This window comes from Enhydra lutris, unplaced genomic scaffold (genome assembly GCF_002288905.1).
Source record: "Enhydra lutris kenyoni isolate GAN:26980312 unplaced genomic scaffold, ASM228890v2 scaffoldscaffold4, whole genome shotgun sequence".
In the NCBI taxonomy this organism is placed as follows: domain Eukaryota; kingdom Metazoa; phylum Chordata; class Mammalia; order Carnivora; family Mustelidae; genus Enhydra; species Enhydra lutris.
The window spans coordinates 41,695,452-41,714,257 of record NW_019154088.1 but is presented as its reverse complement, the minus strand read 5'-3'; positions in this window follow the sequence as shown (position 1 = coordinate 41,714,257).

The window sequence follows — 18,806 nt, the reverse complement described above, 5'->3', positions numbered from 1 at the left end:
CTGTTTGGCTTATAGAGCCTAAAATTTTTAATATTTGGCCCTTTACTCCTAACTCCTATTCTGGAAGACTCAGAGGAAAAGCATATCTCTAACAATGGTCTGCTGCACAGTTCCAAAAGAGAAATTAGGAAACTTTTTGATATATTAATACATTATAGCTTAACCATTAAAATTGATAATGCATAATTATATGGAGAAAACACTTAATCACTATCAAAAGGCAGAAGAGGAAATGAAAAGAAATGAATTCAGTAAGGAAGCAGGTAACTGAGGTGCAAGAAAAATGCTGGACACATTCCTGACCATGTCTTTACAATGACAAATCAAAATTTCACTCTCCTCCACTATGGTTCATTTTGCAACAGCAGAAATACCAGTTGAAAAAATACAAACCACAAAGAAGCATGTGTTCAGCCAGCAAACAAAGACTTTCTAATGCAACTACTACATAAGGTTCTAACTTTCAAGAAGCTAAACCCAATGCCCAAGTTGAAATCCTTGGGTTACATACCTTTCAGCTACAGTCATATGTATTCTTATGATGTGCATTAAAGTTATGTTACTAACTCTACACATCACTGCAGTTCTAAGTCATTACTATAGCAGTGTATATGAATCTATTGGGCTGCACTGGACCAGTTTTCACCAGCAACTCTATCTGGTCAAACGAACAAATGAAAAAGGCCAATGAATAGCAGTTCAAGCTGTATAGATTAATTATCTTTCCTCCTGACATTTGCCAGTGAATTATCAACTCTGATGAAAAGCCTGCAAGTGTATGAACAATTGGAGGTGGTGTGAAGTAAATGACCTGTGAAGGAATAATAGATCTACTATTATATAGAAGTGTAACATTAAGAAAATAACTTTTTAAAGTGAAGAAAATACATATTAAAACTGGCATAATTAAATAATACACATTTAGGAATAAAAAGGAGCATGGAGATTATGAAAAAAACAATCCAGAATAGCAGTTATTTCTAGGCACAGGGACAATAATGCTTTTTTGGAGGCAGATACAGAAATTTAAAGATAATGCTGTTGTTTACTTGTTTTTAGTAGTTGAATGATTGCTTTATTTTTTGTCTATAAGCTGCACATATTACTTTATACAAAGTATGGTTATAAAAATTGCCATATGAAATATTTGAATATAACATTAACTGTGATTGAATTTTGATGGCAGTGTTCAATAGACCAGTAAAACGTTAAAAATCTTGGACCTTTTCCTTGTTTATATTGAAGTTTGTACCAATACATTTCAGAAACCTAATTCTTCTCTTATGTCAAAGCCTATCATAAAAATCAAGAAAATTTTCCATAATAACTTGAGAACATGACTCAAATATTTAATATTAAAAATATATAGAATAAAGAAAAGAAATAAAATTGCTGTTATCTACATATATAAAAACATGAGAAGTTTTAAACTAAGTTCCATAGTGTTGCCTTTGGAAGATAACCTTCTAAATCATAAACAAAAGCCATGAATATTTTTCAGCCAAATTTTAATATTTAAACCTGTAAATATGGGGTGAATTCGTGCATTAATATATGTATTTTGGGGGGTAAATCTTCCCATTTTATTTCCAAAAAATGATCTTGTAAGGGAGGCATTTATCTTTCAGTTTTTGCTGACCTTATTCTTTCCATTTGTGGGAGTTTGAGCATAAATATTTCATAATGTCAAAGAGTAAAATGTTTAAATATATATATATGTATATGTGTGTATATATATATATATATATATATACACACACACACATATAGATACATACATACACTTTTTAAAGGATGCATTAGAAATGCTCTGGTGCTAATGTTTCCTGGAATGTTTAATGTTATATATGTGTATAGGGATAGGGCTGTAAATGGGTTATCGACAATTCCAGTAATCATGTAAATTATACACATTTCATAGTACAATATTAAGTTAAATGTTTGGAAATGAATGACTCCTGAATGCAATCATTACAACTGTTGTAAAATTAATTTTCATTACAAACCCTAAAATAATCCATACATTTACCATATTTCATGGACTCTAAGTTGCAATCTATAAAACAAGCCATTATTTTATATACCATCAAGAAATTTAAGAAACCCCATGTAATTATCAATGAATCTTACAATGGGTTTCTTATTCATTATCAATGAATCATGACTATAAGAAAACTGCCATCTTCGGATGGGTTGAAATATAAAAAAAGAAAAAGCCAAACAAAACCTAGATCTTAAAATTTATGACAATAACATAAAATATTTTATCAATTTTCTATCCATCATCTACTGCCCCAAATTCTCCACACTTGTTTAGCATCTTCATTTTTAAGTTTATTTTCTTTCTTTGCTTTTTCTGATTAACATTATAAACAGTACATCTTATACCCCAATAGAGTACCTTACATTTTCTTCAGCTCTACCATAATAGTATCTTTCAATAAGTACTCTTGTTAACAGAGAGAAATAAGGGGTTTTATCTTTTTGCTATGATTGTATTTCAACATACCTGATACATTTTACTGAATGGTAAAGTGAGAGCATTTTCTTCTTCTTTTTTTTTTTTTTATTTCATTTTATTTTATTTTTTTCAGTGTTCCAAGATTCATTGTTTATGCACCATACCCTTCTAATGGAATCCATGTTACATAAAAACTGTTAAGTGTGAATGGCTTCAAGATAGAGCAGATGTTTCTGTTTTTCTAGAGTGTTAGAGCTGAAAGATACTCTGTAAAGAAGGTACTCTACAAAAAGATATTCTGTAAAAGATTTCAGTACCTTTCACTCAACTTTGCTGTGGACCTAAAACTGCTCTAGAAATAATGTATAGATAGGTAGGTAGGTAGGTATTTTTTTTTAATTTAAATTCAATTAGCCAATGGGTAGATAGGTATTCTGAATTGGTGGTTTTAAATATGACTGAAACAGCTGTACAAAAATAAGTAAAATTATGAGAAATGGATAGACCACATAGAGAATATATTTGATCTAGTTTATAAGTTAAGTAATATCCAGAAGTAATTTAGCCCTTTTGCCAGCAGCGTATTCCTCCCATATGGCACCTCCCATATGGTATTCCTCCCATATGGCACCTCCTACTCAAAAATCAGATGAACAAATACAGAGAACTGCTGAATATTTTATAGTGAGAGACCTAATCAAATATGTACTGAGTGTCAGTGACCTATAAAACACTGTGCTGATAAACTAGACTTCCCAACATTAGAGAGCTTATAAGTTTGTAAGATGGAGAAGATTTTGAGAAGATATTTGGGAGAAAGAAATTGAGATACTCTGGAAAAGAAGATTCATTGCAGAAAATCAATATTGCAAATATTGCCAAGATGACATATGACCTATCTCTGCATAGAGCCACATGCCACTCTTTGGATCTGGTTAATCAAGTTGGCTTGCTTTCTCAGCTTTCTGATGGACAACTCCATAAATATGATTTTATAGATCATGCATTTTGTTCTTATTGTTAGGATTATTGTTTGTTCATGACTTTTTCTTGAGGTTTAATACTTCCAACACACTCAGAAGATATTAGATTTTGAATTTGATTTATAGTTGAAGTGACATTGTGTTTTCTATTGATTTGAAGGGATGCATTTGTCATTTCCAAAGGATGACTTTTGATTCTGAAGACATTCTGCAAATGTCTGATACTCAAATATAACTGGTATTACATTGGAAAAGAGGTTGTGAATGTTCGGGCTAGTAAACTATTTAAAGCTAACATCTACCGAGTATTTACCTTACGTTTAGAAATAGCTATACGAGCAAACTTACATGGTAGATAACCAATTTTATGGTCAAGTAACACAGGCCTAAAGATGTTATGTAACTTTTTCAATGTCAATATTACAGTAATGATGTAAATCTGACTGCAAATTAGGGTTCTTAAACTTCAGAGCCTGGGCTCTTACTGCATATTATCCTGTCTCAAATCATGATAAAATATGAAGGTTGAAATTATAATCCTTTGCAGGTTAGTAGTTGACTAAGAACCAAAATAAAAATTTTAAAGACCTTTTAAATTACAGAAACTAGAAAGCCAAGTATACATTAATGATTGATCATTGTCATTCATGACACATATATTTCGTATTGAGTATATATATGAACTATATCATTATTATATGTATACTTTTAGTTTTAATTTTATATAATTATGTTTGTGTAAATATATAAAACTCCAAAGTGAACACATTTATTTGAAAAATAATAGCTAAAAGTAATAGCTAAATAATAATAGCTAAATAATGACATTGTATTTATATCAGTGACACAGAAGAAGCATACTGAGAGATGTGTTAAACTGCTGGGTTTTCACTAGGCAGTCATCACCATGCACATTTATGGTATTCCTGTGAAAGCAGTCTTTAGAGTTAGAGGTGGTTTAATGTAACACTAAGAAATAGCCATCTGCCTTAAATGCTGGTAATTATTTCTGCTGTGTGTGAGCGTGGTAGAAAAGTCAGCATTTCCAATCAGGGTAACCATAAAGCCACCAAAATTTTAAAGTTTCACTAGGAAAGTAGGAATTATTGAGCTTACAGAAGAGAAACTAATTTTTGTAAGCTTTGACATTAAACAAGAGGACCAAAATTGATCTTTCAGTCAATCTTATAAGATTATTATTTTTTTAAACATTTGAACAATTATAGAGTTTTAGAGTTCACATACGGGGATTTTTTTCACATCTGCAAACAGATGGTGTCTTGCACCATAGTTATATTTTAACATTAGAATTATTGAAATGATGAAAGTCAGAGACGAAAACCATTTAAAATAGTGATTCTTTCTTCATTGATCTACTCCTTAATAATTACATATGGCTAAATAAAAGTAAAAATATAGAAGGAAAAGAGTCTATGTAGAGACCCCATACCTTATTGTTTGCATTATGTTCTTAAAAATAAAAAGATACTCATACAAAAGTTTGGATGAAATTATTAAGTAATGGATGCTTGAAGTACTTTCATTTCTTGATTAGCAACCAGGTTCCAAAGTTATGGGTAATTTTACACTGTTCTAAATTAACATAATTTATTTTTAAATGCTATCTTTTATAAGATTAATCAATTTAAACAATCAAATGGATCAGTACAAATATGTTCACATCTAGCTTCATATACAGAAATATACCACATACTTAGATATTTTCTAGCTAGTTATTACTGGCATATGGAAAATTTCTGACTTTATATATTGTATAGCTAAAACTTTAATTGATGTTCTTGAGTTTTTTGGCTGTAATGGGAATAATATTTTTGGTAACTTTCTTGCTGCAACTTTATTTCTCAATTTGTTTGTTTGCATATAATCTATAATTGGGGAATCTGCGAAAAGATCAAAGCAAATTCCATGTGGGCATTGGGCAGGAGATGTGATATAGGAGAAATTCCTATATCCTGCAGGGAGATGAGGGGAGAATGCTGCTACTCCAAATCTGAGGGATATGGAAAAGAGATTAGGGATATGGAGGCAAGGGGGACAAATAATTAGATACAAGTGCATGGATCTCCCCTTGAAGGTTGGTTTTACTTGATAAATTGAAGGGAAAACAAAACAAAACAAAACAAAAAGCCAGAATATTCTGTCTCAATTCCTTTTTAGACTTCTAGCAATGACACTCTGCTGGAGAAATTGAAGGTAGTGGCATAGGGAGATGAGGAAGACAAGATTCAACTTTTGACTCCCCACAGCCTTACTGTGCCATATAGAAAATCAAGAGACATCTGTATCCTAAGGTAGGGGCAAGAAGGGGCTAAAAGAACGATGATCCACTAGAGATCTGAAGTAGAACAAAGAGGTTTCCTTCTTGAAGTGGTTGGGAACATTCACAATAGTAGTGAGTGACAACACATTGACCCTTAAAGCAGGTCAGCACTTTTACACAGCAGTCCCTAGTCCAGTGATTGGATCAGACTGAAACAGGAAACAATACAAACACTGTGTAGATGTAAAACTCCCATTCTCTCTCCCAGTTATGAGAACATTTAAGCTATCTGCACTTACAAATACAATGAGGTATTATCTTGAAGAGTAGCAATTGGGTAGGAGTGAGGGATCATATTTGAAAGACTGTGTATGTACCTTGCAGAGACTGACTTATCCAGAGGAGATTGTTTAAACTAGACAACATTTCAATTCCTAAGATACTCAAGTTGAAAACTTTCTCCTGTATTACCCAGTGGGGTCCATGCTTACTTATGAGACTTGATTTGTTATAAAATATATAATTGTTCATTTGAATAGTAGTGAGTAAATAATCTCTCATTAGTAACAATATGTCATTTATCTATAATTATAACTTTGTTTCCTCTGTTCCAATATGTTTATGAATATTTTCCTTTCATGTATATTAGTACTGCTAAAAATTGCAAAATAGAAATGATAAAGGTAGTCTTAAATTGGCTATTGCTTTTAGTTGGAAAAATCTTTAACAGTGCAGCAAATACATTTGTCTTCCTTTTTTTCCAAGTTGTGATCTCTCATTTCCTTTTAGATATATTTACCTTGACACTATCCCATTAGATGAATTTAGTTCTTTTTGACTATGTTCTCATAGGACACTGAACATACATAATATTCAGGCATTCTACTATATTATGTATGAATTCAAACTTTTAACCTGGGCCTTTCACTTGGAAGGTGGCCCTCTGCCTGCAATAAAGTTAAAAAAAAAAAAAATCTGGGAAAAAACTGTTCTGATCAAGCATGCTAGAGTAAAGTCTAAATTATCTTTCTTATGTATAAAGGATAATATGATTTAGCAAGATCTTACAAAATCACTTACAAGAGGTGGATAAAAGTATGCAGCCAAAAAATGTGGGATAAAGTATTACAGAAAAAAAATGTAGGATAAAGTCTTCTAGAGGGTGTGTCAAGTACTTAGCTCATTAAAACATTACTTTTCTGGTTTGGAAAAAAAAGTGATTTTCAGTGATCTTTAGTCCATGATATAGTGTTCATTATATGTTAGATATTAAATAAATATTTGTTAGGCATTGAATAAATATAAACCCAGAAAAACAAAGCCAGATACAACTGGATTATATAGAAGTATTTTTTTTCTAATCTTTAGAAATAATTTTCAAAGTGCTCTATTTCACATATTTTATCAAAATCTTTATAAGATACCCTCCTACAAATAACACAATTTCATGTTTATTTGCACAAGTATTCTAACTTCTAAAATATGAATCCATTTATTTTATGTGCCTAACAAAAGCAAAAAATTCATGTTTTGAGGATATGCATTTGATACTAAGGTAGAAGTGTTGTCTGAAAGTAGACATTATAATTACACAGTATCATTATTACACTGTCATTAGAGATTATTTTAAAATATAATTAGCCAGAAAGATGAGGCATATATTGCATGAATCATCTTTGTATTTGGGGTGTAAGTAAAAAGGAAATAGAAAGTTAATAAGTACTTTAAGATAGTGAGCATTTCCCCAAATTCCACTGTTTTTTCTCTGACTCATTTAAATTTCAGTTCAATCAGCCATCATTTTTTCATTTTTTAGGAATTCTCATTTGTGCCCTTTCTGAATTAAAAATGAGATAAGAATTTTAGATGATTTAAAGCAATATTTTAAAACATTAAATCAATCATCAGTTTCAGTTGCAAAAAAGTAAGAATCGCCACTCTTTTCTGTTGTTTAATATGATGCATAAAATTTATGATATATTCAAGAGATAAGAAGATTGAATACTCAGGGGGTTTTAAATGAAATAAATCCTATTTTAATTAAAACTGAAATGTTGAATTGAGTTTAGGAGCAAGTGATTAAGTAATAGAATGTAATTGGAGAGCACAATGGCAAATTCAAGAATTATCTGAGTTACTACATGCTATATAAAAAGTATTGAGAAGACAGAGACTATTGAGCTCAGTGACAGCCCATTTACTTCACACCTTCAGGTTCTTCATCTGTATAGTAAGTAGAATATAATAATATATCTATAAATTATTGTGCAGTTTTAAACATCTCTATCTATGGAAAATAATGAACTCCTACAGTATGCCAAAGCAGAGACTTTTAAAAATAAACAAATAATAATGCCCTAAAACCTACATTATCTTTTAAGGAAGAGCCGTATCTTGTTTACTCTTTCCCTTTTGTTAAAGAAAGTGAATTAGTTAACAAATTAGCATACATGATATGTGTAGAATAAGCTATTTAGCAATTAATTTAGAAGAAAAGTCCATTAATAACTGATTTCAATTGGTTATTTGTAGTTTTCAGAATTTAAAGGATGAATAATTCTATTTATAATTTTAATAGGAAATACAAATTGTAACAGGTAGTCATGTCTTTGAAGACTCAATGTCTTCCTGTGTTCTGTGCCCATAAGGACCTAAAAAAAAATACCCCACTGATTTTATCCCCATTATAAAAATAACGCATGTTCCTATAACTAGTCAAAATATTCATGGTTCATAAGGAGGGAAAAAATAGATTTCTGGGTAAATAGTGACATGGAATAAGACCCTGACACTCTTCCATATCCTTCTCTGAAACAAAATAATGGAGACAAAGAAGTTTAAACATTATGACTGATGCTTTTCTAAGTATTGATTACAATTGGAGCAGAGGGAGGGTTTTCCTAGGGAAAAAAAAGAAGACAAGTGATCTGGTCTAATATCTTTGTAAACAGTGTGATAACTGATCTACTGGTAAATAGACTAATTATTTGCCAGGAGCGTCTTCATTTATGGAATGTTTTCTGCAGGAGGTCCTTGGTTCAGGATAACTGAACCCAAAGTCTATTGATTAAGCGGGTATGGCTTCCTGACCAATGTCACATAAACTGGTTGAGCATCTAAATATGAAATGGACACTTTTCATATTCTAAATCCTCTCCATTTGTGAGATTACTTGCAAGTCTCATTTAAGATATCATCTACTACTCTGAGCCATAGAATGTGATGCAGAAAAGGAAGATCTGTGGAACCTCTTGAGTTGTCTTAGGTCTCTATTTCATCTGTGGCTCTTGATTTCTTATATTCCTGAACTTATTATAACACTTGATGCTGTGTCTGTGTGATTTGACAATCTAATGTTTTGTCACTCACATAAACTAAAGCAAGTTGAGAGAAAGTGTGTGACCAGAGATATCATTCTCTGTATATCTTCAGGAAAATGGAGATCTAGAGAAGATGAATAGGACTTTATGTTCTCTGCACCTGTTAGACCAGAGGAATGGGAAAGAATATTGTTCTTTATGTCTGGGATGAAGACATGTGATTTCCTGATTATCTGAAGGAGGTTGGCATTTAGAAATCTATGGATGCTTTTCAGAGATGGGATACTGCTATTTGTGGTTTTGATTCTTGGATGGGTGGCATAATCATACTAATATTGCTGGAACTGGAAGGGTATGTAGTGAGTATGTATGTAGTATGTATGTATGTATGTATGTATGTAGTATGTATGTATGTAGTGAGTGCTACTGGTATATGCTTCACTACTTCCAATCTATATGCTTTAGAAAAACAACCATTTGAAATACTGACCTTAGACCTGGATAAGAAGGGTCTTTTAACGAGGATGTGTACTTCAGATAGCCTTACTCTGGCATTCTATCGGGTGGAGCCCATTTCAAGTTGAGGATTCTCTAGAACCAAAGGGATTATCTATATGAGTTCACACTGTTGCTTCTACCCTGCAAATCAGTATTTACTACCCAAATGGTCTTGAACCTATTTCAGAAACCTATGGTAGCTCATTACTGAGTCTGTCTTCCCATAAAGGGACTACATAGCTGGTATGCACACCTCAGGTTCAAGAATTCATGGGGCTGTGTATGAGAAATAGACATGTGGTACAATCTGGGCCTCAGTAAGCATGAGGCTTCTCAAAATCCACAATGGAACTAGGTGCAAAATTTAAAAGGAAGGGAGACAGGCCATAGACCAGGAATTCATGGTAGAACTATGAGTTACAAACTTTAAATTTAATATTCTTTCCTACCTATCTTCGTTAAAATTAGGGGAATGGAATTATGTCCTCCTTTTTATTGCAGGTACAGAGATTTCCTATAAACCCTCTGCTCCACACATGCACAGCTTCCCCATTACCGACATTCCCCACCAGATGAACTTTAACTGACACATCATTATCACCTAGAGTCCATATGTTACATTGGAATTCACTCTCTGTGTTATATATTCCATGGTTGTAGACAAATGCGTTTGGACAAATGACATGTATCCACCATTTAAGTATTGTACAGAGTATATTCACTGCCCTAAAACTCTATGCTCCACGTATTCTTCCCTTCCTTCTCCCAACCCCCGGCAACTTTTTTTTACTATTGTCTTCATAGTTTTACCTTCTCAGAATGTCATGTAGTTGGACTCATACAATATGTAGGTTTTTATGATTGGCTTCTTTCAATTAGCATTGTACATTTATATATCCTAAATGTGTTTTCATGGTTTGATACTCATTTCTTTTTAGCACTGAATAATACTCCATTGTCTGGATGCACCATAGTTTATCCATTCACCAACTGAAAGGCATCTTGTTTTTTTTTTTTTTTTTTTTCTAGGTTTTGGCAACTATGAATAAAGCTGCAGGTTTTGGCAATGCTTTAAGTTTTTGATTCCTTTGTGTAGATACAAGGAACATAATTGGTGTATCATATAAGAGTATGTTCAGTTTTGTAATAAACCACCAAACTGTCTTCCAAAGTGACTATCATTTTACATTCTCACCAGTAATGAATGAGAGCTTTTTTTGTTCCATGTTCTCACTAGCATTTGATGTTTTCAGTGTTCTGGATTTTTGACATTCTTATGGACATGTGCTGGTATCTTGTTGTTTTAATTTATATTCCCTGATGTTATATGATGTGGACCACCTCTTCATATACTCATTTGTCTTCTGTATACTTTCTCTGGTGAGGTGTCTGTTAAGGTTATGACCCATTGTTAAGCTCGACTCTTTGTTTTCTTATTGTTTTAAGATTTGTTTCCATATCTTCACTACTGTAAATAATGCTGAAATGAACATCAGGGTGTATACATCTTTTCTTGTTGGTTGCTTTTTTGTTTTTTTTGTTGTTGTTGTTTTTTTTTTTTTAATTTAGATACTTAGAAGGGATTTGCTGGATCATATGGTAGTTCTTTTTTTTTTTTTTTTTGAGATTTCCATACCATTTTCCATAGTAGCTCCAACAATTTACATTCCCACCAACAGTATTAAGAATTCCTTCTTCTCCATATGCCACCTCCTGATGGTGCACGGGAGAAAAATGAGGCACCAACAAGTCAGCTGCAAGAGAATGGGAGCAGGGGGGCAACAGTAGAAAAGACTGTCACCCTGAACAACTCCTCAGACTCATATTTATTAGAAAGTGAGTAACAACCAACAAAGAAGCCGGAATAGATTACGCATTGACCATGAGTCTTGTAGGTATGTAAGAAAAAAGGCAAAACATGTCTGGTCACGTAGTACATGACTCATAGTGAGCAAGCCCAAATGAAAAGATTCTTTTACTAACTGCTGATGCTCGGGGGAAGGGGCGATAACGAAAAAATGAAGCAGGCGGCGTTCTTGAGTGAGTCAGGCATCCCCGGCTGCTTGGCTTCAATGACATATATCATCCTCTCCCCCAGAGGCCTATTGCCAGTACATGTTTTTCTTAAGGCTATATCTAAACATGCTTGGTAACTAGTATAATTTCTCAGGTTGTATTTTAAGCAGTACGTTTTTCTGACAGTTGGTTACATCCATATCCTTACTAACACTTGTTATTTCTTATCTTTTTAATATTAGCCGTTCTAACAGGTGTGAGGTGTTATCTAATTGTGGTGTAGATTTGCATTTTCCTGATGATTATTGATGTTGACCAATTTTTCATTTGCCTGGTGGCTCTCTGTATGTCTTCTTTGGAAAAAAATGTCTATTTAGATCTTCTGCCCATTTTTTGATTGAATTGTTGGTTTTTACACTCTTGAGTTAATGTGAATTCTTTATTTTTTTAATACTTTGGATATTAATTCCTTATCAGATATATGATTTATAAATAGTTTCTCGTGTTCAGTAGGTTGTCTTTTCATTTCGTTGATGGTTTCCTTTGCTGTTCAGAGGCTCTTTAATATGATGTAGTCATACTTACCTGATTTTGCTTTTATTGCTTTTGGCGTCAAACTCAGAAAATCATCACTAAGACGTATGCCAAGGAGCTTACCATTTAAGTTTTCTTCTAGGAGTTTTATGGTTTCAGGTCTTATTTTCAAATGCTTAACCCATTTTGATTTTTTTTTTTTTTTGCATGGTATGACAGTGGTCCAGTTTCATTTTTTTCACGTTGTTGTCCAGTTTTCCCAACATCATTTATTGAAGAGACTATCACTTGTCCATTGTATATTCTGGGCCCTCTTATTTTAAATTAATTGACCATATATATGTCGGTTTATTTCTGGGTTCTATATTCTGTTCCATTGATTTATGCGTCTGTTTTTATGCTAATGCCATAATATTTTAATTACTATATTTTTGTAATATAGTTTGAAATCAGGGAGCACGATGCCTTCAGTTTTTTTTTTCTTTCTCAAGATTGCTTTGGCTATCCAGGTTTTTCTGTGGTTCCATAGAAATTTTAGGATGATTTGTTTTATTTCTTTGAAAATGCCACGGGAATTTTAAGATATGTCATCAAATCTTTGGATTGCTTTGGGTTGTATGGAAATTGAATCAATAACCAAAAACCTCCTAAACAAAAACATCCAGAACCAGATGGCTTCACTAGTGAATTCTACCAAACATTAAAAGAACAATCAATACCAACCCTTTTCAAAGTCTTCCAGAAAAGAAAAGAGGAGGGAAGACTTTCTAACTCATATCTGAGGACAGCATTACCCTGGTACCAAAACTAGATAAAGATGCCACAAGAAAATAATTACCAGCCAACATCCCTGATAAACATAGATGCAAAAAACTTCAACAGAATACTAGTCTACCGGGGTGCCTGGATGGCTCAGTGGGTTAAAGCCTCTGCCTTCAGCTCAGGTCATGATCTCAGGGTCCTGGGATCTAGCCCGGCGTCTGACTCTCTGCTTGGCAGGGAGCCTGCTTCCCTCTCTCTCTCTCTCTGACTGCCTCTCTGCCTACTTGTGATCTCTGTCAAATAAAGAAATAAAATCTTTAATAATAAAAAAAAGAACACTAGTAAACCAAATTGAAAAATATATTTAAAGGATCATACATCATGATCAAAATGAGATTTATTTCATGGATATATGGGTGGTACAATGTCTTCAAATCAATGTGATATGTCACATTCATAAAAAGAAGGATAAAAGTATAATCATCTCAATAGATAAAGAAAAAAACATTTGACAGTGTATTTCTGCCCCTAAGTAATATATATTTTTATGTGGTTTCCTGTCCTTCTGGTTTGCCACTGCTCTGTAAACACCTCTTACTTGAACAATAGATTGCTGATTTTGTATGCTAATGAATAGGCTTATAGATATTAAAACACACTCATGGATACTACAAGTGTAGTTAATTAATGAAACATATAATTGTTCAAAAAAGGAAATAACCCTGTACCAACTGATTAAATCATATATAAGTATATGTACTTACATTGATACAAATAATATTTTACATAATCCAGTAGTAATTTCTAATTAAATCCAAAGAGGAAAGATGCACTAAGGAAATTTACTAAATATGGTAATGGCGTTTTATCAAAAATGAAGTACAATGCTGAGTGCTATAAAAAAAATAAAGTATAATACTCATACCAAATGCTAAAGTAATAAATGAACTTATATGAGTCAAAAGAGAGAGATGTCCATTGTCCGTACCATTTTATTTTATTTTTTTAAAGATTTATTTATTTATTTGAAAGAGAGCATATACACATGGGGAGGGGCAGAGGGAGGAGAGAGAGAATCCTCAAGCAGAATCCCTGCTGACCACATTGCCCAAGGCAGGGCTCCATCCCAGGACTCTGAGATCATGAGCTGAGCTGAAATCAAGAGTTGGATACTTAACTGGCTGAGCCAGCCAGGCACCCCCTTCAGAACTATTTCAAAACATTTTTTAGAAGTGGTAGCAACTGTAATAAAATCTGAATATGAAATTAGTAAATCTTGAAAATTGAGCTAAAATTATTTTAGTTATGCTAAGATAATAAGATACAAAGAAGACATATTAAATATAATTGAAAATTGAAGGTTCTTGGAGAAAGGAAAAAATACAACTAATTATTTCTCTTTATTTTGGCAGTGACTAATCTTGGAATATACAATTTGTACAACATGAAAAAATTAAAATTTTTATCAATAACTTAGGATTTGGCCAATGTTAGTATCAAGTTAAAACATCTTTTATTACTAGTTTGGTGGATTTTTAAAAGAATTTATGAATACATTATATTTTATCAAATAGTTTTGCTGTATTTGTGTAGGTGATATTTTTAAACTACTATTTTTATGATTGAATTAGTTTACCAAATATTCTATTATTGGTACTTCCTTAGATTCCTTGGGAAAACCTAGTTTGTCTATTACACATTTTATACATAAAGTAATTTCATAAATAATATTGGTTTTTAATATTCCTTTCTTATATATACTATTATACTGGCTTCATAAAATAGGTTGGGAGTATTTCTTCTTTTAGTAGTCTATCAAGGAGATTAATAATAAGATCACAACTTATTTTTCCTTTTGTGTTTGATAGAATGTTTCTATAAAATAAAATTGAAACTCATTGTTTTTAATAGAGAGTGGATTTGAAATACTTATTCATTTATTTTATACTTACTGGCCCATTCAGGATTTCTTCTATTTGAATCAGTTTTGGAAAGTGGTAGTTTTCTAGCCAATTGTTTAGTTATTTTTTATTTTAAAATACATTGGCACTTTTATATTATTATTTTGTTATCTTATTAATCTTTCTTGTAGTTGTAATAATGTCCTTTTTATTCCTAATGTTGCTTACATCTTAATTTTCTCTTAAAAATTCTGCTAGAAGTTTACATTTTTTGTTATTTTTATATTTTTGCTTTGTAGTTTAGTATTTTAAGTCTAATATTTATACAAAGAAATGTGCATATAATAATTATATAACAATAAGTTTTCACAAACTGGACACATCTAGGTAATACATCTGGATGAAGAAACAGAGTCTTCCCCAGTCTAAAGAACCTTCATGCAGTAGTCATCACTGTTCCCACCCACTACCCCATCTATGTTCTTTATAGAATTCTTTTTTTTTTTTAATTTTTATTTAAATTCTAGGCAGTTAATATAGAGTACGATCTTGGATTCAGGAATAGAATTTAGTGATTCATCACTTACACGTAATACCCAGTGCTTATTATAACAAGTGCTCTCCTTAATAGCCATCACCCATTTAGCCCATCCCCCACCCACCTCCTTCTAACAACTGTCAGTTTGTTCTCTTTAAGAGGCTCTTGTTTCCCTGTTTCTATCTCTTTTCCCACATTCTCATAGGTTCATTTGTTTTGTTTCTTAAATTCCACATATGAATGAAATAATATGGTACTTGTCTTTCTCTAATTTTGCTTTAACATAATATAGTCTAGCTCCATCTATGTCATTGCAATGGCAAGATCTCATTTTTTAAAAGATTTTACTTAATTATTTATGAGAAAGAGAGAGCACAAGCAGGAGGAGGGGCAGAGGGACAAGAGACTCCCTGCTGAGCACAGAGCCCTGTGCAGAGCCCAGGTCATGACATGAGCCAAAGTCAGATGCTTAACTGAGATACCCAAGTGCCCTAAGATTTCATTATTTTTGATGGCTGAGTAGTATTCCAGTGTGTGTGTGTGTGTGTGTGTGTGTGTGTGTGTGTATGGTTTCACCTATTTTTTATCCATTCATCAGTCAGTGGACACTGGGCTCTTTCCATAGGTTGGCTATTGTTGCTAATGCTTCTATAAACTTCTGGGTGCATGTGTCCCTTTGAATCTTTATTTTTGTATGCTTTACGTAACCTAGTAGTGAAATTGCTGGGCTGTAGGGTAGTTCTACTTTTAACTTTTTGAGCATAGTTTTTGTCATTTTGGTATTTTCTGTGGATGCCTGATTTCTATTGATAAACATTCATTTTAGGTTTGTGAAATTCATCTATACTATTGCATGTCATTTTCAATTATTTTTCCCAATGTTCCACTGTATGAACTTAATAGAAGTTATTCATTCAATCTATGCTTGATGAGCTTTGGGGTGGTTTCCAGATTGGTGCTACTAACATGTGAGTGCTATGAGCATGTATAATTTAATTTTTGTTTTAAACACATTAGTTGGGAGTTTCTGGGGCATAAGGTATAAATAAATTCTGTTTTAGTAGATACTGGAAAAGGGCTGTCTAAAATGTTTGCCAAATTAAGTACCCCTTACCACAAATAACAATAGTATGCGAAATTTCCTGTTAGTCCAAATGCTTTTCATTACTTGTTATTCTCCTTCATTTCTCACTTTATTTTTATGAGTGTGGTATTATATCACTGTGGTTTAATTTACATTTATCTGATGCTTAATGTATATTTATTGTTAATTTCCTAAGTTATGAACTTACATTTTTTTCTTGTATATTTTTTCATCAAAACATGCCTTGAAACTGATGCCAGTTATGTCACCTCTTTAATTTCCTAATGTGTAAAATAAGTAGATCAAACATAAAAACCCCTAACTTATATTTAGGTTTAAACATCTTATTCAATCTATATGAAAAATGAATTCCTATAGTATGTCAAAACATACTGTTTCAAACCAAAATAATGGATATTATATATGTAGAATTAATTAACTATTTGACAGTTAATTTAGGAAAAGAGGCTATTCATACTTGACCTCCGTGGGTTGTTTTTATTTTTATGAATTAGAAGGATGACAATTCCATCTACCATTCAAGTAGGAAAGGAAAATATAACAGAAAATCATATTTTTGAAGTGTCAGTATTTTCCCACTTAAGTCCATAGTGGATTTTACTATTGAGAGACTTAAAAATGTACTTAATTTATTTTCCCCCAATTCTATTATATGTACAATGTGAAATATATTTTATTTTATTTATTTTTTATTTTTTATTATTTTTTAAAGATTTTATTTATTTATTTGACAGACAGAGATCTCAAGTAGGTGGAGAGGCAGGCAGAGAGAGAGGAGGAAGCAGGCTCCCCACTGAGCAGAGAGCCCGATGCGGGGCTTGATCCCAGGACCCTGGGATCATGACCTGAGCCAAAGGCAGAGGCTTTAACCCACTGAGCCACCCAGGCGCCCCATGAAATATATTTTATATATCAATATACTTGGTGGATTTGAAAGGGTAATTTTTATATAAAAATATATAGAGACTATGGACTCTGAAAAACAATCTGAAGGGTTTGAAGAGGTGGGGGGGGTGGGAGGTTGGGGGAACCAGGTGGTGGGTATTAGAGAGGGCACAGATTGTATGGAGCACTGGGTGTGGTACAAAAACAATGAATACTGTTATGTTGAAAATAAATAAAAAAATGATTAAAAAAATATATAGATTAGGTGATAATGCCAAAAGAGGAAAGAAGGTGTGAAATAGAGTTCTTACTTGACTTCACCCATATGCCTCTTTCCTTTGCTATGATTTTAATCTGTATTTTTTCTGCAATAAATCAGTATTATATATCAGTAGGACAGTTTTTCTGATTTCTGAATCCTAGTGAATCTTGGGGACCCCACCTAGCTTAAATAACTTATTTTTTCCACCTTAACAAAAGACCTTTAAATAGAATATTTTAAAATGCCTAATGTTATGTAGATGAATAAATCCATGACAACTTGACAGTTTTTATTGATAATAAAAATTACATAGCATATTACAAGCAGAAATGTATGTCTTTTAGAGTTAGTTTGCAAATAATTTTAAAATCATATTACTTGGGGCGCCTGGGTGGCTCAGTGGGTTAAAGCCTCTGCCTTCGGCTTAGGTCATGATCCCAGGGTCCTGGGATTGAGCCCCACATCAGGCTCTCTGCTCAGCAGGGAGCCTGCTTCCCCCTCTCTCTCTGCCTGCCTCTCTGCCTACTTGTGATCTCTGTCTGTCAGATAAATAAATAAAATATTTTTTTAAAAAATCATATTGCTAATGGCCATACACATATAAAAGTTATAAAAATGTGGAGCTGCTCTTATACCTGTTGGTTCAATACCTGTCGTATCACCCTACTTGCTGTCAACACATTTCTGCTATTACCAAGGCACCTTTAGGGTTTTGAGAAGCAGATTCTGAAAATGAGTCACTGTGTTAAAATTAGAAAAAACAATATCAAGTCAATAGTTTGGATTTGGATAGCTGTTGTGATGAGAAGCAAATGCTCCCTAGAAATTAGTGTGGAACCTGAAATGAAGGTGATAGTATTCAATCTGATTCCAAAGTTTGAAAAGTCCTATAGAGCCTTTGTTCCTTGTGTATCCCCAGTAAGTAATAGATGTTACATGACAATAATATTTGTATTCATTAATTTTTGAAGTAGCTATGAAGTTTTTAAGACACAAATACTAAGTTGTTTAGCCACTCAATAAACAATTATGTATTTCTTTTTTTTCCCTAAAGATTTTATCTATTTATTTGAGAGAGCACAAGCAGTGGGAAGGTATAGAGGGAGAAGCAGACTCCTCGCTGAGCAGGAAGCCCCACGTGGGACTCAATCCCAGAACCCTGGGATTATGACTTGAGCTGAAATTAGATGGTCAGCTGATTGAGCCACCCAGGCACCCAACAATTATGTATTTCTTTTGGCCTAAGGATGCTATGGAATA